The following is a 25,827-nucleotide window of genomic DNA, read 5'->3' on the forward strand; positions in this document are numbered from 1 at the left end:
ACACACAGCTGCTGACAATGAGATACGGCTTTGTGCTGTATAGGACACTGGGCCTCACCAGCCGCCTCCTACTCAGCGTAGACAGACACCCTCTGGCACGCCTGCTGGGCTATTAGGAGTCTAAACATGGTTCCTCGCCCCAGCACTCCTCTTTGGCTACCCCGCTGGGAAGCGAGACCCTGAAAGACTTCTCACTCTGGGGGAGCACTGCTCAGATGTGACTTGAGCGAGAACATTGTCACTGACTGCAGGCAGGGTTTGCCTCTCCCTAAGTGCGAGGAGAGATGCGGGCGCATCGCCAGCATAGAGGCTGTAATGGGCTCTGATTGGAAATCCATGGCTGCAGCAAGGCCAGGCTCATTTTGAAGAGGTATTACAAGAGCCTCCCATCCCTGCTCCCATTTCACATTAAAGGAGCTGGAATAGGCTGTTCTCAAAACAAAAATAGCTGTGTCTGATTAAAGCGGCTACAAAATCACAGCACAGGAGGTATTGACAAGCCAAAAAACAAGCAAACAATAAAAGCAAACTCCAAAAGAAAGGCAGTACTTCTAAAGGCAGTATAACTTTTCGAAGGTAATAAAAAAAGAGACACCTGAGATCATAACATGACCACATAACTACGCCCCCCACCCCACATTAGCACAATGTTAAAAATCTCCATTTAAAGCAGGGCTATCAAAGATCAGGCCTGAAGGCCTTCTCAGACCATGTGGGCTTCCCAGTGGGGCCAGCAGCATCCCACCATACACACATTTACTGGCAAGTTGTGTACAGAGTCAGCGTAGCAGAGGGACTCGGGGCACAATCCTAAATGTGTCTTCGTGTTCCATGGGTTTTACTCCCAGGAAAGTGTATATAAGATTGCAGAGACTTTGCTACGGATCAGGGCTTCTCCAGTTTGAATCTCACTTCTTCCATGAACTCACTAAGTGGCCTGGGACAAGCCTCAACCTCAGCCTTCCCCATCTGCAAGATAGGGATAATAATATTGATGTACCTAACAGACTGTGGAAAGATTGACAAGATAATGCATGTGAAGCGCTTTGCATGCTCAAAATGCACTATACAGTATATGTTACTATTATTACTATTTCCTCCACCACCACCACTCCAACTACTGAACTGTCATTTATATTGACAGAAGGAGTTTGGAAGTTGCTCTTCCCAAGAAGTTCTCAGTTTTTGCTTTCTTTAAAAATAGGACAAGTGACTCCCAAACTCAGCCGTGGCTCCCTGGGGAGCCGCCGAAACCGGCCAGGGGAGTCACAGAATCCTCGCAAAAAAAACCCACCATCCAATATAATATATAGGATTGCAGCCCTAATGAGAAGTCATTGCCAATGGCCCAATAGGTCAAGGGAGTCACCAGTTGAAAAAGTTTGGGAACCACTGCCTTAGGAGAACTGCATAAACAAGGCAAGTCCATAAAATAAATACACACTATGGAGATGGTGCCTATAACAATCAACAAAACGGCAGAACCATTAACATATCTACAACTACAGTACTTAACATTTATATAGTGCTTTTTGAGCACCCAAAGCACCTCACACATAAGGACAACATTAAAATAATACAACTTCCATGCGATTATTATTATGCAAGTATTATTATTCTCATGTTGCGGCTGAGGCTGTGGCAGAAGGGTTTGCCCAAGGTCACTAAGTAAGTAACACATGGCAGTCCCAACTCATAGCTCAGTCTCAAAAGAATACTATGAACTCATTTTATACTTATTGGTGACAGTAAGACAAAATACTGGAAAGCGCAAACAGAACCAACAAAGAAAGACTGGCTAATGAAGTCTGGGAGACAAATTAGTAACATTAATACCATACTAAAAGGTCACTAATTAAATTACAGGCTATAAATGAGCTGTGGAAACTGGTGATTTGTGACATAATGTTAAGAGCGTGAAAGGATAGATTTTTACCTGGAATGAATATAATACTAACTCAATATGTTTATCATGTGTTATACACTATGGTAGGTATACCTTGCCATATAATACTTAGGATGCAATCCTAACCCACTTTCCAGCACCAAGGTAAGGGCAAGGCAGCTATGAGGTAAGGGAACAAACATTCCCCTACTTTAAGGAGGCCTCTGTGAGTGCCACCCAACTGCAGGATGCAGCACACGTCCCATTGCCACAGCTATGCCAGTGCTGGAAAGTGGGTTAGGATTTGGGCCTTCGGCTGACAGAGACACATAGCACAGTGTTTCTCAAAATGTTGATTGGGACACACTAGGTGGGTTTCCATTCATTTCAATATTTTATTTTTAATATATTAGACTTGATGCTACCATAGCATGTGACTGCATTTGGGGAAATGTTACAGACCTGTACTTTCAACAGGCTACTATGCATATGCTTTTAACAATGGGAGTCAATGGGACTTACTCCTGGATAAGTGTGGGTAGGATTGCAGCCTAGGATTGTTAAAAATTTTCCTGCTTCATGATGTCACTTCCAGTGGGTCCTGACAGATTATCATTCTAAAAAGTGGGTCCCAGTGCTAAAAGTTCGAGAACCATTGACTTAGCATATTTTGCTTTTGCTGTTTAATGTATGCTAATTTGTTGTTTTCTTGTGATTTTCAAGAAAGGTACAATTTTTTAAAATACTGAATTATGTCAGTGGCGATAATGTTCCAGTATTATTAAGTACGCAGAAGTGTGTGCGATCTATTACACCTGATAAGCAACACCCATGTCAAGCAGACTCTTCCTAAGAGTCTGCCAACACAGGGATTCCAGAGAAGCAGGAGACATCACCGCTGCCTCACAAAGAGGCCTGCACTACCAGCACCAGCACCACCATTTTGTGAGGTGCCCATCTGGGTTGAACACACATCTGTTGAGCAAGTACCACACATGGCATCGGGACTATGCTGAATGACCAAACAGTCTAAACCAACTCAAGAAAACTGGGTGGGAGGAATTAAAGCTCTTTTGAGTGGGAAACTGAGTGGGAAATTAAAACTGAGTGGGAGGAATTAAGAGCAAAAGTCTTGCTGCCACTCCCAGCAACTGCCCACACTTCCTTAGAGAGACTCACTTCCATTAAAAAGCCAGGTACCAAAGGAGGGGACATTATAGATCTCTGAAAGTGCTGCACTTTCCTTTCTTCCGCTCAGCAGGCAGAGCCCTGTATCTTGCAGCAATTTTAACAATGTTTGCGGGACTAGAGTCAGCCTTCTGGCTCGAGGGAACAGGCAGACATTTCTCTGTGGATTTTTGGACTTTCACGGAAGGTTACTGTTAGTTAGCAAGTGGTTTTGCTACATCCAAGTTAATCGTGTGTGCGCAGCTAACATTTTTAACCAAACTACAGCCATGATGAGACTTACCTTGTAGATTAGTACTTAGTAAGATAGTATTAATTACAGAGGAACATTCTGTCTTTAGATTATCTCTTGGGAAGCTATTGTAACCATTGAATGGTACACATGTTACAATGGTACACATGTACAATGTTACATGGTATCACAGATCTCAGTAGGGTGGCTGCAAGCTCATTGGTGAACCCAAGCCTATGGTGTGTGCAGGTGCATGTGGGTGAGGGTGCATTTTCACAGTGAGGTGTCCACTGAGTCATCATCTGCATGCAAGAGGTTGGGGATGAGTTACTGAAGAGCTCTGGGTCACCTTAGAAACCTACACATTTATTGCACTGGACATGGACTGTTGGGGAGGGACTGTAGCTCAGAGGTGAAGCTGGTCTCAGACTCAAGCCTGGGGAGCTCCAGGCAGGATAGCAAAAGACCTGCCTGAAATCTTAGAGAGCCACACTAGACAATTCTGAGCTACCCGGACCAATGATGCAGCAAAAGGCAACTTCCTGTGTTTGCTGCAAGACTAGTGGTGCTGTGTGATACACCACACAAAAAAGTGTGTGTATCACACAAAAAAGGAAGGAAGGAAGGAAGGAAGACCTCGCATTGATACCAGCAAGACCCGGGATCAGAGAAAAGTGGAGGAATTTGCACAAGCGCTTGAGGAATCTCTTCCACAAGCGCTTGCACAAGCGCTTGAGGAATCTCTTCCAGGCCCGGCCGACGCAAACGCATCCAACAGATGGGAACATTTCAAGAATACCGTTTACAACACCGCCTTGTCCATATTCGGCAAAAAGACCAACAAGGCAGCAGACTGGTTTGAAGCCCACTCTGAGGAGTTGACACCAGTCATTGAGGAAAAGAAGAGAGCTCAAGCAGCATACAAAGCCTGTCCCAGTGAGCGCAACCTGCAGGTCCTCCGAACTGCTCGCAGCAAAGTCCAACAGACTGCCAGGAGATGTGCTAACGACTACTGGCTCCAGCTCTGTTCCGAGATACAGATAGCAGCTGACACGGGCAACATCAAGGGGATGTATGATGGTATCAAGCAGGCCCTGGGTCCAACACAGAAGAAAATTGCCCCTCTGAAGTCTGCCACAGGCGAGGTCATCCAGGATCGGGCGCAGCAGATGGAACGCTGGGTGCAGCACTACTCTGAGCTATATTCCAGAGAAAATGTAGTCACCGAAGAAGCACTGAACAACATTGAGTGCCTGCCTGTGCTGGAGGAGCCTGACAGTGAACCAACCCTAGAAGAACTTCACGTGGCCCTGGACTCCCTTGCCTTTGGCAAGGCACCTGGAAAAGACAGCATCCCTGCTGAAGTCCTAAAATGCTGCAAAGAGATCATCGTCACTGAGCTGCATGAAATCCTCTGTCTCTGCTGGAGAGAAGGTGGAGTACCTCAAGACATGAGGGATGCAAACATCATCACGCTGTACAAGAACAAAGGTGACAGGGGTGACTGCAACAACTACCGCGGCATCTCTCTCCTTAGCGTTGTAGGAAAGCTGTTTGCCCAAGTTGTACTAAAGAGGCTCCAGGTACTTGCAGAGAGCGTCTATCCAGAATCGCAGTGTGGATTCCGAGCCAACAGGTCCACCACTGATATGGTATTCTCCCTTAGACAACTGCAGGAGAAATGCAGGGAACAACGACAGCCACTCTTTATAGCCTTCATAGATCTCACAAAGGCTTTCGACCTGGTCAGCAGAGACGGCCTCTTCAAGATTCTCCCCAAGATTGGATGTCCACCCAGGCTCCTCAGCATCATCAGATCTTTCCACAAGGACATGAAGGGCACTGTTGTCTTCGATGGCTCCACATCAGACCCTTTTGACATCCGAAGCGGAGTGAAGCAGGGCTGTGTTCTTGCACCAACCTTGTTTGGGATTTTCTTCGCTGTCCTGCTGAAGCAGGCCTTTGGAACTGTAACAGAAGGCATCTATCTCCGGACCAGATCAGACGGAAAGCTCTTCAACCTCTCCAGACTGAGAGCAAAATCCAAAGTCCAGCTGAAATGTCTGCGTGACTTCCTCTTTGCCGACGATGCAGCTGTCACTACCCACTCTGCCAAAGATCTCCAGCAGCTCATGGATCGTTTTAGCAAGGCCTGCCAAGATTTTGGACTGACGATCAGCCTTAAGAAAACACAGGTCATGGTTCAGGATGTGGACTCACCTCCCTGCATTACAATCTCTGAGCATGAACTGGAGGTTGTCCATGACTTTGTGTACCTTGGCTCAACGATCTCCGACACTCATTCTCTCGATACCGAGCTAAACAAGCGCATCGGTAAAGCAGCTACCACGTTTTCCAGACTCACAAAGAGAGTCTGGTCCAACAAGAAGCTGACGGAACATACCAAGATCCAGGTCTACAGAGCTTGCGTCCTGAGTACACTTCTGTACTGCAGCGAGTCATGGACTCTCCGCTCACAACAGGAGAGGAAACTGAGCGCTTTCCACATGCGCTGCCTCCGACGCATCCTCGGCATCACCTGGCAGGACAAAGTTCCAAACAACACAGTCCTGGAACGTGCTGGAATCCCTAGCATGTATTCACTGCTGAAACAGAGACGCCTGCGTTGGCTTGGTCATGTCGTGAGAATGGATGATGGCCGGATCCCAAAGGATCTCCTCTATGGAGAACTCGTGCAAGGAAAGCGCCCTACAGGTAGACCACAGCTGCGATACAAGGACATCTGCAAGAGGGATCTGAAGGCCTTAGGGATGGACCTCAACAAGTGGGAAACCCTGGCCTCTGAGCGGCCCGCTTGGAGGCAGGCTGTGCAGCATGGCCTTTCCCAGTTTGAAGAGACACTTTGCCAACAGTCTGAGGCTAAGAGGCAAAGAAGGAAGGCCCATAGCCAGGGAGACAGACCAGGGACAGACTGCACTTGCTCCCGGTGTGGAAGGGATTGTCACTCCCGGATTGGCCTTTTCAGCCACACTAGACGCTGTGCCAGAACCACCTTTCAGAGCGCGATACCATAGTCTTTCGAGACTGAAGGTTGCCAATACAATAGTGGTGCTGTATAACACCACTGACTCTTTGATCCAGGAATTTACACACACTGTGGTAGGGCATGCTAGCTGGATGTAAAAAGTAAGCTACTCTTACAAAAGGCAAACTACTCTGCCCATACAGGATGCTGCCTGCCTAGATGACTCAGTGCTCCAACCTTGTCTTCTTCCAGCCAGGAACTCATGGACAGAGACTCCTCTGATGGAAGGTATTCATAGTTTCAATTCAGACAAAAAAGATCCCACTGCTTGGCTATCAAAAGTTTGGGAAACTCAGCTTTGAGCAGGGCCCCGACTCACTTGCATTCTGCAGCACTTTGACAGCAGAATTTGACAGAAGATAGCAGCACATCCAGAACACATAAACAGAACATTCATTTATTCTCTTTGATTAGCCAAGATGGAGGTTTCCGTCTTGAGAATGGGGCTTCACATAAGAACATAAGAACATAAGAACAGCCCCACTGGATCAGGCCATAGGCCCATCTAGTCCAGCTTCCTATATCTCACAGCGGCCCACCAAATGCCCCAGGGAGCACACCAGATAACAGGGGAGTGTTTGTGAGTACTGCAAACATTCCCCTGTAGTGTCAACAAAGCCCCACTCATAAAATAGAAGACTCCATCTTGATTTACTTATTCTATTTGATTTATATCCCACTCTATCCTTAAGGCTATGCACAGCTTACATAAATAAAAGTTTACTTCCCCCCCCCCCCAAAAGGGACTGAGGACACAACAAAATGTGGGATTTCCCTAAATGTTCTGAGGACCCTTCAAAGAACAGCCAGAGAATAACTGGTGATAGAGATTTTAGAGGGTTAACCTATCTTCTCTGGTTGGAAAAATAACTGAAATAGGAGCCAAGAAAAAGACTGGTGTTTCCTGTAAAAAGATAAGAGAACATGTTATGTCAAAGTAACCTAAAGAGATCATTATTGACAGAACATGTAGAATTCCAAGAGCTTGTGTAACCAGAGTTGTGGGCCAAGAACATTTGATTTCAGAGCAAAATGACCTCCTAGTTAAAGCTAGAACCATGCACTAAACAGTGTCAATATATGCCTAATAAGGAGGTGGAAGTGACATACAGTGTCACATGGTTTGTCTTGTTTGTCTCAGGTTATTTAATATGAAGTTCTGAGTGTGGTTCTCTGAGAAACAGGATGAAGAGGAAAGAGTGAACATCTGTATCCAAACTGAACTGATTTGGCTTGTAAATATGTAAATAAAACCCCCAAAATGATTTTAAAGGGTCTGTGACTGTTTAGCATTGCGTCAGTGACAAGAATCTGGAAATCTTTCCATCACTGGCCACTCTTGATGAAGAGATACATTGTTCTAGCACCTCTTGTTCTTCTGGTCAGTGTGTCCTTACTTCCCTCACCACTATGGCTATAAGAGCAACTTCCGTCAGGGAAGTGTATCCTCCTAGTAGCTACTTTTAAAGTGCTTTCTGAAGTGGAGAAGCCAAGGCCTTCCACAGCTTCTGCACTGGCTATAATAATCATTATTGGTCTTAATGAAGCAGCACGAAAGAGCTTCACCTATTGCATTTAATATCCCTATTGCACCTACAGAAGAATGCTATATGGCATGACCTCAAGAGGCTCTTCCTAAAGCTGCCACGTCCCCTGCCACAATAAATCAGATGATTTTTTTTTGTTAATGGTTTTCAAGCTATGTCCAAAGGAAACAATGAGATTCCTCAGATGTTTTATCAGAGTTGTCCTTCAATGAGGAGATTAGTCATGATGGATAAACCATCCTTAAAAGGACAGCCAGTCCACCACTGTCAACAATGCAATGTGCATTTGGCAAGAAGTTTGGGGGTGTCCCCTAAGGTGTGCACTCACTTCACCAGGGAAATGGTGAGGCCAAACAGGGGCAGCCACAGCCTCACATAAAACGACTAGGCACATGAGAACATTCCCCAGAATCTTTTGCAATATGCTGGAGTTCTGTGGCAGAAATGTAAGGTTTCTCGGAATAAAAATCAATACGGAAGAGTCAGGGTAGGCAGCTGCCCTGCAGTATCATCGCTTTTAACTCATTGTGATCTCTTTAGCCTGCCTCGCAAAACATAAAATCCTCACAAGGCGGCTACCAAGGTTTAAATTGTAACAAAAAGAACAACAATTTTAAAGAACAGTGCCCTAAAACATTTTAGCAGATGGAAGGGGAACAAAAAATATGTGTTTTGTACAATGAGTTCTATGTAATTCAATAACTTTAGCTAACTCCTACCACAAGAAATATGGGCTCAAAAAAAGGGGGGGAGAAAGAGAAGGTGATACAATACTGAACATGTGGAGAACATTTGTAAGGGAGCTTATGTAGCAGTGAAGGACACTTGGAATTTTGTGCTAACCCTGCCCTAGATCTACAGCAGATAAGATTTTCTGATTACCAAAAATCTAATGCTTTAACTGAAATAAATATGCAGGTTGCATACTGATATGCATGTCAGTCCAGATCCCAAAGTTCCAAAGTACCACACGCAGTATGCACACCAAGGCTTTACCTATTATAATTATATAAAAGGACAAGCTACTTCTGAAGTTAGGAAGACCCTGAAGAGTGACATAAGGGTCTGCAACCAGAAGGACAAATTGCAAAGACTTCCATGTAAACATGGAAATGCCTTAGAGCAGTGTTTCTCAAACTGTGGGTCGGAACCTACTAGGTGGGTCAAGAGCCAATTTCAGGTGGGTCTCCATTCATTTCAATATTTTATTTTTAATATATTAGACTTGATGCTACCATAGCATGTGACTGCATTTGGGGAAATGTTACAGACCTGTACTTTTAACAGACTACTATGTATATGCTTTTAACAACGATAGTAAATAGGACTTACTCCTGGGTAAGTGTAGGTAGGATTGCATCCTAGGATTGTTAAAAATTTCCCTGCTTGATGATGTCACTTCCAGTCATGACATCACTTCTGGTAGGTCCCGACAAGATTCTTTTTCTAAAAAGTGGGTCCCATTGCTAAAAGTGTGAGAACCACTACCTTAGAGGACCATCAGGGGTCTTGGAATCCTGGCCATAATTCCACTCTTTCATCTTGGATGGGCAATTTGCATATTTTGCTTCTATTGTAGGCTGAGCAGACTAGGTTGGAAGTGAGAGCAGCTGGTCACAGTTAGGAGATGAAAGGTCTCCATCCCAATTCTCTCTAGTTCCACAGTATTTTAGCAGAAACTACACATCCATATTTAGGAATTTCTCTACAACCAGGAAGACCAGATACTCTGCTTCTCCCAGTCATTTTTAAAAAAAACGAAAGCACAAATTCTGTTTCCATGGCAGCCACTAGTTTCTGCATGGAAGGTCATATTATATATGCCCGCCGCATGAATGGAGCCATGCAGATCTCTTGATGATTCTGGATTATGCATATTTAATTGATTTACAGGCTAAACCTCAACAAAATTACTGACTGAGATGGAAGCCTGGCCAAATGCAATGTAACTAACCTACTAATAAATATGTCAAGGACTGTGTGACCTTAAAACGTGCACTTGAACACTTATCTATCTATTCACAAAAGAATAAAAGACTAAACCACAAGGATCCTGTAACCTGTGCCCTAGCACAAACCAGTCAGAAAAGGCAAATTTTGCATATTTCCTGGTTAGCTGTATAGAACATCTGATGTACCAGCAGACCTAACATGGAGGTGCTCCAAGTAAAATGCACTCCCAGTAATCCCTTCCATAGATTATGTTTCAGGACAGTATAGACCAGCACATCAGCCGATCTAAAACCCCATGAAGGTAACTAAGGGATCAGATGACGTCTAAGTACCAGGCAACAAAACACGGACACTGTTAGAAGTTGCCATTATATTCTGCTGTTCTGATCAACTTACTCTGAAATATTCCCTCTGAAGTCAATTGGGCTATTCCACAGTAAGGCTATTTCAGGTTTCACACTCTTGTTTCCAGTCTGGATGAGGTTAAAAATGGGTGAGGACACAGACTTAAGGAAAATTGATCACTGCTATTTCAGGAACGGCTATTAAGACTGCAATCCTGTGCACACTTATGTGGGAGTAGGCCCGACCAAACACAATAGGACTTGCTTCTAAATGAACATGCACAGGATTGCATTGTTAGTAAGGTGATCTGAAACTCTCCATTTCAGTCACAGGGTAAGGTGCTGCATTAAATGTTAGCCTAGAAATGGTTGCTGTTCAACACAAGATCCTAAGATACAGGTTGGGTGTTCAGCGTTTTCAGACAGTCAATTCTGGCCACACAGACAGCCCAACATGGACTTCAGGAATGCCCAATGCACTTAATCAAAGGCTTTCATGAGACCTCTCACATGGCTTGGAGGTAGTTTTAAAATGTATAAGATGAAGCACCACCTTTTCCAGAATTCACATTTATCAGGACATGTTGGGCACTTGCTTACATTTGCCTCCACTTAACAAGGTAAACAAAATTAAAACCAAGATGCTACTTTCTTTTGGAACAAATGAATTAGGAGGAAAAAATTGATGTGTTCTTAAATGGCTGGTATCATTTCTCCACCCTCTCTCTGGGACAGGTACAATCTGCTGGTTTTCTGAAGGTCAAATTGCTCTGTTCCCAGGTGGCCCCACCACATCTTATTTATTATTATCATTATCATATTATATCCAGCCTTACTTCCATAGCAGATACATAGAGTTTCAAAGCGGTCTCCCATCGTACCACCCACCAGACCTAGACCTGCTTAACTTTAGGAAGATAAGTACATCTTGTGCCCTCACACCATGATCTGGGATGTTAATTGAGGCATGCTGGTCTTTCATTTCCAGCATTATATTTTTACATCTCCTCTTGTGGACTTTATACTAGTGCCCTGCTATACCTGAGTGCATGTGCTCCAAAACTATGAAGACCTTATTGGTAGATGTTGTTATTATGAAGCCTGACCATTTGTGACTGAAAAGGGGTCAGCCTGTACATTGTCAATACATACTTCTAGCCCTTGAGTACTCTCTGGAGGATAGAGTGGAACAAAAGTTGACCATCTCTACCTCTAAGGCATCAGGGATCACCATAACTAGAGATGGCAATTGGATGAGATGTACTCACACCCCAAAATATTTTCTATGGGAACACTTGACAAATGAGTTTTGTTCCTACTCTGTGTGGTCTGACTCATCTCCTGAGGATCAGAGTGAGATTTATTCCCAAGTGATAATGACAACAATCAGACTGGTCAACCATCTTGATCTTTTATCTGCTTGTCTTCTCTATGGTGCACAGCTTTGCTCTCTTGCTCAAGCATTCAGAAACTATCTGCTCTGAAGGGACCTGGGCTGGTTAGCTTCTGCTCCCTACTTGTGGCACAACATGGTCTGGGTTGTATGGATTAATATGCACAGGAGGCTGATGTGTGAAGTATCCTATTTTGAGACAGAGGAATGGATTTTAGAACCTCATGGTGATTTGCGCTTCACACAGCCAAAGTTGAAACTCCCAGTTTAGTTCTGGTCACTTTTGGCTTCAAAAAGAAATTATGGGAAATGTTCTGGAAAGAGTTGCAGCAATATATGGCAACAGACACTGATTGTCTGTTGCCACAGACCAGTGTTTCTCAACCAGTGTACTCGAACTACAGGTGATACTTGAGGTGGCTTCCAGTGGTATACGGGAGACCCTCCAGACAGACCACTTGGCAGAGAGATCAGCAATGCAACACAACAAGTAGCACTCGGAGGCTCGGCTCAGTGGGCAGAGTTCCAGCGTGCACTTTTTGCACACTCAAAAAAGCCCTCCCATCCTCCTGAGCCTTTTACCAGCATTTGTTGCATTGTGACTGGCCTCCCAATCTGGAATTTGCAATGACATCATCGCCAGTTACTTCCAGTGGTACAGCAAGTGGACAGCAAGGGAAAAGGTTGAGAAATGCTGGACTTTAAAGGAGGATCAGGGGGACAGGTTCACCCACAGTGATTAACCATGAACGCAAAAGCAACCTCCATATACAGAGGCAGCAGACTGCTGAGTACCAGGTGCTGCAGACAAATAACTGAGTAGGAGTATTGCCATCATACTCTGTTGGCAGGCTTCTGGCTGGACAATGTTGGAAACAGGATGCTGCACTAGTTAGAACCCAATCCTGATCAAGCAGGGCTCTTCTTTTGTTCTTAAGTGATTCGCTGAAAGGGACCTCTGGCTCGGAAATGTTAACAAGACTAAAATGGCATCACATTCTAAGGGTTTGTCATCAAACCAGTGCAAAATGGCATCTTGCATGCTTACTGCAGCTAGGAGAGAAGTAGGTGCCATTATCAGAAATGATGACCACAGACAGCCCAACACTTAGGCAGAATAAGGCGACAGATTCTGGATGTCATGAGAAAGTGGGAAATCATCCATCGTGTAACATATTCATATATTTTTAGTGGGTTGTGGAGCAGGGAAGAGGAGCAATTTGGATTTTCTGCCTCAGGCGCCAATGGCTGGCCCAGGGAATAACCCATGAGAACCTTACAGTGACGTATGGAAACCCCTCTTACCACCACCACCCTTCATAGTGGCAAGATTTAGTAAAGACAAAAGGTTAGCAGCTGCTATTCTCAGCACAAACACCAAAGCAGACGGAAGGCGAGGCTTCTTACCAGCTCCTTGCGTTTCCACCAGAGATGGAAAAAGGCAGAAGGAGAAAAAATTAAGGGAGGGGAAGAATGGGGGAAAAGAGAGGTAGAAAAGACAAAAATTGTATTAGAAGGTTGTCACATGCACTACACACCAAAAGTTCAAACATATTTGCTGCACAAGAAAACCCACCTCTGCTGAGCTCCACATCCTCCCTGTTTAAAACAGTTCCAGCTCCTTTGATGGGACCTCTCGGTAGGCCGCAGCAAAGGGGGTTTCTTGAGAAGGGAAATAATGAAGTTATGCTTGCCCACATACCATGCAAAGTGGCCAGGTGGTTATTGGGTTAAATGGCTGCAGGGAAAGGTTAGGTTAAGTTGCTGTGCTTGCCCACATGGAATAATATAGCAAGTGGCAGGCAAGGCGGCCAGAGTGTTAGTTACGGCAAAGAGCCCAAGCAAGAGTGGCATCCCCCTCTTAACCAGGCGCACTGGCGAAACAAGCCACACTTTCTCAGGGCTCCCCATATACAATGCCCATTTACAGACTGCCATGTGGGGGAAAGCGACTTGCATTTCTGCTGCCATTTCAGCTAGATCAAATGCAGAGAAGGCCCACGACTTCTAAAGAGGCATCTGGAGGTAATTATGGAAAGCAGGAGTGGGAGGAAAAAAGCCAGTGGAAGTACACTCTTCCCTTTTCGCTAGCCGGGGAAACATGCCTCCGGTTTTTAAGCCAAAAAAGTATCTAAACCTCTGGATGAAAAAGGCAAACACTGAAGGAAGTAAGGAAACTGCAGGGGTGCGCTTTAATTGCTCACTTGCTTTCTCATTCTCTCTGCTCACAGGTATGCTTAAGAGCTGGTGAGGAAAGGGCACTGCTGAATTTCCATGGAACATTAAGCAGCTCAAAAGCTGCAGATGGCTGCCCAGGGTGGCTTTAATCATGGCTGCTTTTCAATCCTGCTTTACCAAGGGGAAACAGAGCATTGGAGGAAGCAGCACTGGTACCCGCTGCAATGCTCTCTTTACCCATAGACACCCTTTCATGATTGAAGGATCCCCCAGGAGGCAATGCTCCAAAACATAAATGCATTGCATTGTGAGAACTTCAGAGGAGTTGAAAAGGCCTTCAAGCAGATGAGCTAATGATTCCCAACTGCTTAGGCAAAAAGAAGCCTCGGTTCTCTCTCAGCAACACTCTGCTGTTCTTTCCTCCTTCCTCAGTCTGCCTCCAAACAATAACACCCATTCTCCAAAGCACCCAACATATTACAACTGGGTTCAAATCCCAGTTGAGACCATTGCTGGGGACAAGCTACCTATATCCCTTTTCCTTTTGCCTCAGAGCCCTGTTGGAAGCTGGGTCTTGAAACAACTACACCACTACATTAGCAAACTGAAGGGGTCTGGGAAATGTAGTTACAGGAGCACAATTCTTTCCTGTATGGGAGCCATCTCTCTAGATACTGAGAGAGGTGGGAAGCAGGGAAGCACTAAACAGGAGGGAGTAGGGAAAGCCAGCCAACTGTTTAGAGCAGGGGTCTCCAAACCCCAGCCCACAGCAAGCCTCTGGACCTCTGCAAGCCTCTGGCCCGCTCAACTGAATGTGACCAGAGCTATGCTCCAGTTGCATCTGGAGGGTGTTCTGCGGGCCAGGGAAGCCATGCTCCTCCCCTCAGAATGCCTTCTAAAGGCCTCAAAACACCACTTCCTGATTCTCCTGAAAAACCATAAGTGACGTTTTTGGGTCGTCTGAAGGCCTTAGGTTTTCTAATGTATTTATTTAAAATTTATTTTTCTGGCCCTCGACACCATGACAGATATTGATGTGGCCCTCTGGGCTAAAAGTTTAGAGTCCCTTGGGTTAGAGAACGGGGTGGGGGAGGGGCTCATGCTGCTTTCACTACCAGCCAGCAGTTCCCCGAACATTCGATGAGTTCTGCCTGTCCCTGAATACCAGGGACCGAAAGAGCCTGAATATAAACAAGAGCTCAAACAGCATTCACAAAGTCATGAGTAGCAGGCCAGCAAATAGAATCCCCCCCCCCCTGACCAGCTGCCCTGTTGCTGCCACCACCACTGGCTTCTCCTTCCCTCTTCCTCCTGGGGAACAAAGTACCCTACTTGAAATTGAAGGAGGTTGTTCCTCTTCTGTTTCAGGCACTCACTATCTCAGGCACTCACTTTCTCTGCAGTGATGGCAGGGGGCAGGTAGACAGGCAGGCAAGCAAGCAGAGAAAGGAAGTGCTTTGCAACACAGAGCCCTGGGATGAAAGCAGCCCAACCTCCTCTTGTTGCAGGCAATGATTATGGGACGCTACATTTCACAACAGGAGGAAGAGGAGATGGTGGTGGTGGTGGTGGAAGCAATATAGTGGCCAGCCAGTTGGGAAGAACAAATAGCTACACCAGCCTCTGATTGCTGGTGTGCTACAGTCACATGCACGTTTGAAGAAAAGGAAAGGAAAGGAAAAAAAGAGGCTCTTGCTGGTAATTCTCTTGTAGTATTCTGCCTGGCTTCTCACATATGAACCAGGGGTACATGGTACATGAAATCAGTAGACCTCGTGTATGCCTTTATGCACGTGGCCTCTTCAATTTCAATGGGTGTTTAAGTTTAACATTCTCTGGAATGGATAGTGAACTGGACACTCCCCAGTGCTTCCATTGGTGCCAAGGGGCTTTTCCCTTAGAAAAGATTTCCAACCAGCATATCACATGACCAGGCCACAGCATCCTTGTACCACCTGGTGGGCACTTTATATGCGACAGCCAAGATGCTTGGTACTCTGGCCTGTGCATCTTTGGCCCAAGCCTTCCAGTAAATATTGGCTCTCAACAAAGCATTCAGTGCTGCTGCATTTGCTCCATTCCCAACTCTTCAGAGCCTGCATTAAGGCTTCTCCCCAACAGCAAGCTGACAGGCAGCTAAATTAAGGGCCATGTGACCAAGCAAGGAGTTGTCTCTGGTGGAGATTTACATGCAAAGAAAACAGAGGAGAGGCTGGCATCCATCTCCTGGGCTGTGAAAGGAGCCATTTTCATCAGTGGGACACTGAGCAGACAATCATAAGGGGCAAAACCCAACCAAGAGGTAAGCAAGACCCACTGATTTTAACAGAATAGATTTAAGCATTTCTCCCGCTGAAGTCAATACAACTAGAAAGTGAATAACTTTGACTAGATCATGCCCATTTTTTAAAAAAACCTTAACAAACACAATGACAGGTCAATAAGGAAACTGACACTGCCCTCTTTTGCTTCCACTGAATGAATCAGTGTGCAGAACAGAAGTTCAAACAAACACAGAAAGCAATTGTTCTGATGCATTTGTATCTTCCACTTTCTCCTTCTCCCACTCCAAAGTACACATAGCTGTCCAAGAATACATTTGTGTGCGGTGATCCTACAGCAACGCAAAGCTGCAAAAGGGGAATTTTTCAAGTTCTAGGCCAGATTTTGAGAAGCTAGCCTTGCACAAGGCTTGGAAATATATACAGTATTTCAAAGGCCCAAGTGCCAGCATCAAATTCTAGGGCAATACCCTTGCAGGAAAACGTTGGGGTCTTTCCAGCACTGATGATGGATTGATATGAGAATATTGTAGGCAGATTATAGATCAATCAGTTGTGAAACACAGTGAGCAAGAGAAACATTTCTATTACACTTGTCCAATCCCATTCCTCCAAAGGATTCATTCTTATACATCAGGACATGCTGTTATACTTTCAATAGGCTTGGCACCTTAAGCTCCCAATTTGCATAGGTAAACCAGCTGATTTGCTACCTTGATTCTCTCCTTCTTCCTTGTTTATTATCCTTCCTGATTTAAATCTAGGCTTCTGTGATGAATCTGTCTTATAAAAACCAAGTTATATGCACCATCTTATTTAAAAAGAAACCTGGTTCAGACATAATGCTAAACTATAGCTGACCACTATGCGAATACACTTGGGCGCATTTTGTCCTCGTATGCTTCCCCATCACATGAGAGGAGAGAAAGTTTAACATTTCTGTTCATAGTTTGCAACAAACAGCACTTTTTCATTTCATCAGAACTCGCATCCTGGTTTGATATCATGGTTTGGTAACTATGTCTGAACATACCACAGGTTCCTAAGCTGGGATGAAACAAGTAACTATGGTTTGACATAAACCATGAACAGAAGCATCGAATCCAGGGGTGTCCAAACTTTTTGGTAGGAGGGCCACATCTCCTTTCTGACATTGTGTCGGGGGCCAGGGAAAAAAAGAATTAATTTACATTTAAAATTTGAATAAATTTACATAAATGAATATATAGAGATGGAACTGACATGAATGAAAGAAGGTCTTGGAATAGTACAAGGGCTATAAAGGGCCTTGCACAAAGCAAGGCTGGCCTTTCCTTTGCTGCCACTGCTGCATCACAGATGTGAAACAGCAAGCAGTGGAGGAAGCCCTCATCCCATAGTTCATGCAAGAGGTCAAACAGTTGTCCTCATGCTGAGAGCAGCTGCATCAGACCAGCATGGGCTCCAGCAAGTCTCTGGAGGGCCAGAGGCTCACTGGAGACTGGGGGCTCCCGGTGGGACAGACTGGGAGTGTCCGAGGGCCGCAAGTGACCCCTGGGCCGGGGTTTGGGCACTCTTGACCTAATCGGATGCAAAGGCAGAGGGATGCCTACAAGCCAGAGGCTCACTGGGTAATCTTAACTACAGGTTAGGCATTACAACCACATTGAGTCATATGGATATTGGTTAATTCTAGATTGGTGCAGTGAAAAGACCCTCTAGCATGCAATATAGTACTATAGCCTCCTATAAACACAATGCTATTTTCTGGACTATGATTTGCAAAGGGGAGCTATCTTTGTAAAAGCATGCCCCCTCCCTAACATAAATCTTCCCCCTTCTTTTGATGATGCAAACCATAGTTACACCTGCACCAATATCAAGCAGGTTTCCTTTTAACCAGTTTGCAAATCTACTTAAAAGCCCAAGGTAAAATTCTGAGTAAGAACCTTGATCAGCATTACATCAGTGCAGATATAATGATATGCCATGGCTTAAAGTTGATAAAGAAAGTGTATGTGGGGGGGGGGGGAATTTGCACTGGAGAACTTAGGTGAAGGAAGATGAGCTCATCTCTGAGGTTGACTATCAATTTAAAAATAATGGTTGTATGGGAGCCACTGTTGTAGCTGTACAGAACCTTTTTTGTCGTCTTTCTACATTATATGATAGAAAAAGGCATAGGGGTATAAGTTTTCCCAAACTGAGGGAAAGGAGAGAAGAACAAAAGAAATGGCAGCCATTGTAGTATATGAGTCGGAGAACCTAAAAAGATTCACAGTATGGCCAGAACACCCTGCAAAGGAAGTGTCATTCTTAAGGAAGAGTGGGCACCCACACAATGCTATGCCCCCCTTACGAAGGTAAAATCCTGATCAAAGGCATTTGAATAACTTCTGTTTTTAAAAGCAGGTAGGACTTGTTCTTACACGGGTGTTAATCTGCATTTAAACTCAAACTTATGTTTACTTGGCTCTAAAATGCTAAGGGTGGTGCTTATAAATGCCAACTCTTGTTAATGTAAACATGAGAAGGGGGAGGGAGAGAGAGAGGAGAGAGAGAGAGAGATGTGGGCATGCATAAGCACATGTGTGAGCATGAACACAGATTTTAAACTTGGGCTTTACTAAGTGGCTTAAATTTCAATTCTCTGAACAAGACATTGGGAACATGAGAGCCTAAGGGTGCAATCCTAACCAACTTTCCAGCACAGAGGTAAGGGCAATGCAATCCAAGGTAAGGGAACAAACATTGCCTTACCTTGATGAGGCCTCCATGACTGACCCCCAACTGCAGGATGTAGCACATGCCCCGCTGGCACAGCTATGACAGTGCTGGAAAGTTAGTTAGGATTGCACCCTAAGTCACACATTAATACTAGCAAGTCATTGCTCTCATTTCAACACACCATAAAAATGAGACTCATAAATAAGGAATGTTACAAGAATCACGATGTTTAAAATGTGATATAAGGTTTTACACGTAGCCTGAGACTACTCCTTCCAACTTAGTAACTTTGCCACCAAAATCAGATTTGGGGGAGAAAAGGGGGGCTGGCTCTTGTTACAGAGTAGAGAGGAGACCCACTCTGCACATGTTCAGAGGTACTCTAATACACACTTCAGTTGTTCCAGGGTTGTGCACAGGCATTCAAAAACCAACTTGCAGGGCTGAGATTTTGAAGATATTCTTGAACCTATCTGCTTCCTTTATACTGAAAATATCAGATCATTTGCACCACTTTAGGCAAACTCCCAAGATCCTGCCACAGCAACCACACTGAGAGTACAAAAATATGTTCTCTTAATGCAGTTTTTATTGCCCTTTTCATTTCTCCTTGAATTAGTACTCCTAAAGGAGACAAAGCTTTCTGCTTATTTAATCCCCTCCCCACAAAACTCATCCCAAATTCTTTGCTTTCCTCTGTTCTGTGCAATAGCCCAATGAAAAAATAACAGCACCATGAAACACACACAACATATATTAAAACCATCTATTCATCACCTTTGAATTTAAAGGCCTACTGGCCTTCTAATTTTTCCCCCATTGCCACCAGAGTTCTAAAACAGAAAATTAAAATGAATCAATTAAAAATTGAGAAAAGTGCAGATTTATCCACATGCAAATACAAAAAAGATAAATCTAGAAGCATGCAGAAGAAATATATAATGAAAGAAATAGAAGCATTTGTAATGGTCTTACTTGTGCAAACTAGTGTCCAGGCAAGGTGGTGTGAAGGGTGGGGGGGGGGGGAGGGAAGAGCATTAGGAAAACTCAGGTAAGTTCAAAGTGCACAACAGTTCAATACAAACAAAGTTAAAACAGTCATTATTAGGTAAGCTTCCAACATCTTGATGCATCCTCTGAGGCAGCTGCAAAATAAAAAGCCTGCATAGCTAAAAGTAAGGGAGGGAATTGCTATTGTTAACAGTGCTGGATCAAAGGTTCTGAGAGCCTTAGAGATGACATAAAAAACACACATATACAGAATATTTATTACATTTGCCTTCACACACACAAGTATCTTCTGGGTGGTGTTGGAATAGCCTCCTCTACTATGGCAACCTATAGCCCCAGCTTTAGTACACTAATGATCCAATCCTATCTAACTTTCCAGCACTGCAATGCAGCTCTGAGATAAGGGGATAAATGCTCCCTTACCTTGAGGAGGCTTCCATGACTGCCCCCACCACCATAGGACGAAACACACACCCTGTTGGCATGGCTGCATCAGTGTTGGAAAGTTGGATAGGATTGGGCCCTAGGACGCCATCCTGAAATACAATATGGGCAAGCTTAATTTAGAAATTGGGAGCAGTTCAATCAGAAGGCATAACCCCAGCTGACATCAAAACATCTCCTGGCACTCCCACTCACAACACACTGTGCTAATATCTTGTGACACAACACAGCAAGGGCATGGCTGAGCAAAGCTCAGCCAGTTAAAATTCACCAGTTTCATTGATTACAATTCCTTTAAGGGCCTTTTTTTTAAAAACAAATCTCAGGTGCACACATCCAATGCACCTGAAGCTTGCAAGCCACCACCTTTGTGACTCCTTGCTTGTACATACAGCCAATGCAAGAAATAATGGATTGCACATGACACAGTGGGGAAAACTCTGTTGATGTACCAAAACCCCCACACCTACTGCCCCTGTTTTTTCCAAGTCACTGCTTACCCTGTCTCATGAGGCCCTGACCTAACGGATGATTCACACATGCACAGTGATCTCCACTGAAAGAGTGCATGGTGCAATGCCACTGAAAAGCACTTTCTTTGAGGCAATACAAAAGCTGTCTGTCAGGTTTGATCTGAAACAATGTCTTCACACATTTTCTGTGCCCTTTGAGTGATCAGTACACCTGTGGGAAATCACTCTGAAGTAGAGAGCGCAGGCAGTTCCTGTAACAGACAAGCCCTGCTTTTACGACACACTTCAGTTACTGCCTGATCCAGTGTGTGTTGTGTGTTCTGCAGCCAGGAGCTCTGAACTGCAATGTCCAAAGCACAGCAGAGAGGGACTCAAGCAACTGTCTCAGCATCATTATTTCAAGTTGCCATCTGAAGTGCCAGTGACAGCTCCAGCTGCAGGTCGGTCTATGCCCAGACAGGCAGAACTTTTCAATGCAGAGAGCAGATGACAGCTGCCATTTGGGTCAGAGGGACATGGATGGCTCTTCTGAGATCTTGAAATACATGGGAAGGCTCCCCCGCCATTGTGCCATCCATCCAAAAATAACCAAAACCCCTGCCACCAGCTTAAGGGATCCATCTCAGGAAATCTACTCAACTTTAACAGCACATTTTCAAGACCACCTGTGAAATAGTTGACTCATCAATAGAATGGAATAGCTAATAAAGGCCTTAGAGTATTTCTGATTAAATTGGATGCTGTTGAATTAATCTTTTCAATAAGTTTTAAGTTTACACAGCAAAAGGTGGTTCCGCACAGAGCCAGTTTTTTTCCTCAATACTTTCAGATACTGCATAGAACAGCATCTGTGAGACTGATGTGAGGGCAGGCAATACATCATTCAAAAGGCACTTTTGAACATCCCAGGGCTCTTGTCAGAATTCCCCACTTCAGCAACTTTCATTTTTGAAGGAGTTTCTAGCCCTCATTGTTCCAAGGATATTTTTACAAAAACGGTGGCCATAACCACCAAAAACCTCTCACGCAACCTACTGAGGGATCAGAAACAAGTAAATGACAGTTCAAACATATGTTTTAATGTTCATGACTTCCAGGACTTTTTTACATAGCCAGCAGATTCAAGCAATAAAGCTTTTCCTAGATTGTACCACTTTCAAGCTGAAGGGATTAGGAAAGATTTGCACGTTTGAAAAAAGTCCTGTCCCCCCTACAAACAGAAAACTAGAATGTCAGGAGGATTAAAATTAACTCCTCACCCCAACTTTGTACAAACAGGCTAGCTTTTTACATGTTGAAGTGCTTCTCTTTTGGGACAGTATTCAACCATACAATACATCCCAGCAGCATCAAATGGTGAAGTCAAGGAATACGTTTAACGCTTGATTGTGCAGCAAGTATTAACTAGTCCTTAGCCCACACTGCAGGTTTTCTGAGGTCACATTGGGACTTTCACACTCGAGGGTTGCTAATTCAGAATAAATACAATATGCCCATCAACTGGGAAAAGAACACAGCTCAGGGACAGAGTTTGCGTTTTGCTTTGTAAAAGGTTGATGTCTGCCACCGGCTCATGCCTGCTCAGAGTCTTTGGAAAGGAGACACCAATTAGGGTAGAGATGTAAGCCAGTACAGTCTGGGTAGACAACCAGGATGACACTGGGCTGATTCATGCACTGTCCTTCCTTATAAAGGAAAATTTGTATTTGAAGATTTGAGTCCTCTTCTACTTGTTCCAGAAGTCCAAAGAAGAGAGCAAACTCCTTTACATCGACAGCCAACACACATGGAAGAGGATGGGGAGGCCAGCACAGCATGTCCACAGCCTTGTCCTCACTGAGAAGGAGTTACTATGAGGGTTGGCATACCAGTCATATGTTCCAGAAGCCAAGAATACCAGCTTCTCTGTTCAGCAGCTTCTGTTTGAATTCATTATTATGGTGCCATTTGTTAGTAAGAGCCGGTGGTAAGGGCTGCTTGCCCCTTAGTCCTGTAACAGTCAAGAGTAAAGTGAGTAGCAGAGCAAAGCTCCTCCTAATGGCCACCTGCTAGAACTGCAGGCCCCACCAGGGACACAGGCAGTCATAAAGTAACAAAGGCCACCACCTAGAACAGCGGTTTTCAACTGCTGTACCGCGGCACACCAGGCTGCCTCAGGTGTGCCGCGGGGTCAGAGGAGGGAGGCAGCAGCAGCAGCACGCCTGCCTGCCTGCAGGAGAAGCAGCTGCTTTGAGCCTCACGTGGCAGGCAGCACAAGGAAGGGAGCAGCCAGCAAAGGGGCTGGTCGCGGCTGCTTTGCATCCCACACAGCAGCTGAGGAGTCCACTTGGAGCTTGCTCTTGATACTGCGCAACCTGATTCAGGTTGCAACCTTACCTCACTTTCCTGGGTGTAAGCCCCATTGGCTATTATGGGGCTTACTTCTGAGTAGACATGCATAGGGTTGAGCAGAAGGCGGTTGTTGCCTGCCTGCGTGCTGATTGGGCAACCAGAGAAGACTGGAGGAGCCAAGAGATGGGAGCTGCGGAGTGAGTGAGAAGAGGGAACCAGAAGCGGGCAAGCAGGTACATCGTGAGCAAGTCTGCTGAGGCCCCGAACCTAAGGACTGACTGGCTGAAAAGGGTAGTTGAAAGTCCCTTTTCCTTGCTAGTTTGCCTGCAACTCCCCAAAGCGACCCTCCCTGCACTTTGGGGCTTTTAGAGGAAGGGTGCTGGGCCACAATCCTATCCACACTTTCCTGGGAGTAAGCCTCATTGACTACAATGGGGCTTACTTCTGAGCAGGCATGCACAGGATTGGGCTCTGGGGCTGCTGTACCAACCACACTTTCCTGGGAGTAAGCCCATTGACTATAATAGGGCTCACTTCTGAGTAGGCATGCATAGGATTGGGCTTTTGGTTGCACTCTTTTTTCTCAAATACACAAGCAGGCAATTGGCACTTCTTTCTCCTCTTCTCAACATTTTTCAATGTTTTCAATGACTTCAGAACATTTTTTCCTCCTTTTCAGAAACCACATATACTTCCCTTTCCTAGCTTCTTGTGAATTTTTTTGTCATGTAATGATTTAATTGTATTAATTTTATTAATTTAAGATTAATTGTAATGTAGAAATTTAATGTAAGTAAAAAACTGTAGTGTGCCTTGACAATTTTAGTGCCTTGTCAGTGCGCTGTGAGCTGAAAAAGGTTGACAATGGCTGACCTAGAACTTCATCTTCCTTTCTGTAACTGAAGGCTGACCCTTCAATTTCAGGACCAAAGTCCAAGGGGAGAACTCTTCATTGAATCTGTCATTTATTTAATATTAAATTGTCATAGATTACATTTTTTTCCCCAAAGTTACATTATGAAACAATGAAATTTTGGCCATTAGCATGTGGTAATTAAACGTATCTCTTTTTGTTCGAATATAGCCAGTGCTTTCAAAATACCTCATCATGATTTGACATGTCTGTTGACCAAATCTTTTTGGACTGGTCACATGCCCAAACCTAGCTGCTATGTATCAAGCTGTATTTAGCTGTTCCTTGCTTAACTCTGCCAGGAGACATGCAGGTCCCAGGTTCAATTTCCAGTTAAAGTACCATGGACAGCTGCTACCAGTCAGAGTAGGTAATACTAGCCTAAATGAAACATTGCATTGTCTCAATATAAAGGCAGCCTCATACGTCCTTAGGATAAAGACCACTAGTGTGGGGAGTCCTACTCTTTTCCAGAAGGAGGACAGGGTAGGAAGCCTCTCTATCCACCTCACCGGATCAATGGTAGAAATGAGCTTTGATCTCTTCTTTGATATTTTGGGCTAGACAGAGAGAGGCCCAAGGATGCTCAATCCCTTGGCAGTTGCAATTTCTTACTTACCCTTACAATGTATAAATGAGCTTTTGTCTCCTGAAAGATCCAGCATTAACCATTTCAAGACACTGGTATGCAAAACTGCATCACATCAACACAATTATTACGTGCAAATTAGCTGCAACTTTCTGACTCACTATAATCTTATTTCTTTCTTTTTTTTTTAATGCATCCCTTAGGCAAAATAAACTGCCCACCCCTGCACTAATGGAGGAATGGGATACACAGAAATACGATTCCTCTCTAGCCAGTTCCTCTAAGGATGACAGACAAACAACACTGCACTGGGACTCAAAGAAGAGACCTTCAAGGCTGGCCTCTTGTTGTCAGGCACTCTTCAGCAACTGGGTTCTCAGCTGGGAGATTGCATTTGACAAGTAAGAGGGAAAAGTCATCTGAAGAGAAAGAGGAAAAAGCACCCACAAACTGCTAAGCTGTTTTTGCAGTTTCTTTAAGCACATGTCTGGAGATCAAAATAATAACAAGTGCCAATGAGTTAAGCACAAAGCAGCTTCAGTTTCGATTACTGCAAAATAGAACTGATTGAGGTTGGTGACTTGCAAGCCCTGGCAGTTAATGAAACTCCCACATGCAGGAGGTTGGAGCAAGCGCCCCTCTCTAGAGAGCTCATGGAACTTGCTTTGGCTTTGATTCTTCCACTAAATATAGCCAGAGATATCTAGGTGCAGCCAGAGGATTTTTCTTCATGAGGTGGAGGTGGGGAAGCATATGCTTCTAACCTTATGATTGGACACCTCTGAGAGTGGGAGAGTGTATGTCTCCTCCTCCGGGCACTGAGAATTTCAAAGCCCAGAGGACAAGGATTTGTCAGAGACTGTTCACCACAGGAGACAGGGAGAATTTATAATTCTGGTGAAGTATCATGCTGAGTACTAAGCAAAGACATGCATTCTGCTCATATTAGAAAGACTGCAGAAAATTAAAGAGACCGTGTTCTATAATCCTGCTGATTTTTAAAATTCAAGATCTCACACAAATTCTTGTTTACTCCTGTAAAAAAATGAGGCAGCCCTTATGAACAGAGGCTGTCTTACAAGCTTTGTTCTAACGTGTGGCATTTGAAGTGTGTGGGGTGCACATATCCCACTCACCTCAAACCAGGATGGCCAGATTCAGTACAGGACAGGGTTCCTATGCCTTTTTATAGAAGGGAGAGTTTCAGATAGATCCACTTCTCCCACCTTAACTGTGGGATGCAATGGTAGGACAAGCTACTCTTCCATTAAAGATACAGGATCCTTGAAAGAGGATTCTTTAAGTCAGAAAA

General features: G+C 44.5%; 1 protein-coding gene across 2 annotated transcripts in view; it reads right to left on the reverse strand.

Moving 5' to 3' along the window:
• The window catches only part of DCTN2 (dynactin subunit 2), a 60,714-nt gene that overhangs the window by 11,456 nt on the left and 23,431 nt on the right, over positions 1 to 25,827 (reverse strand). The gene's annotated exons all lie outside the window — the stretch shown is intronic.

The sequence above is a fragment of the Tiliqua scincoides genome, chromosome 2 (assembly GCF_035046505.1).
Source record: "Tiliqua scincoides isolate rTilSci1 chromosome 2, rTilSci1.hap2, whole genome shotgun sequence".
NCBI lineage: Eukaryota > Metazoa > Chordata > Lepidosauria > Squamata > Scincidae > Tiliqua > Tiliqua scincoides.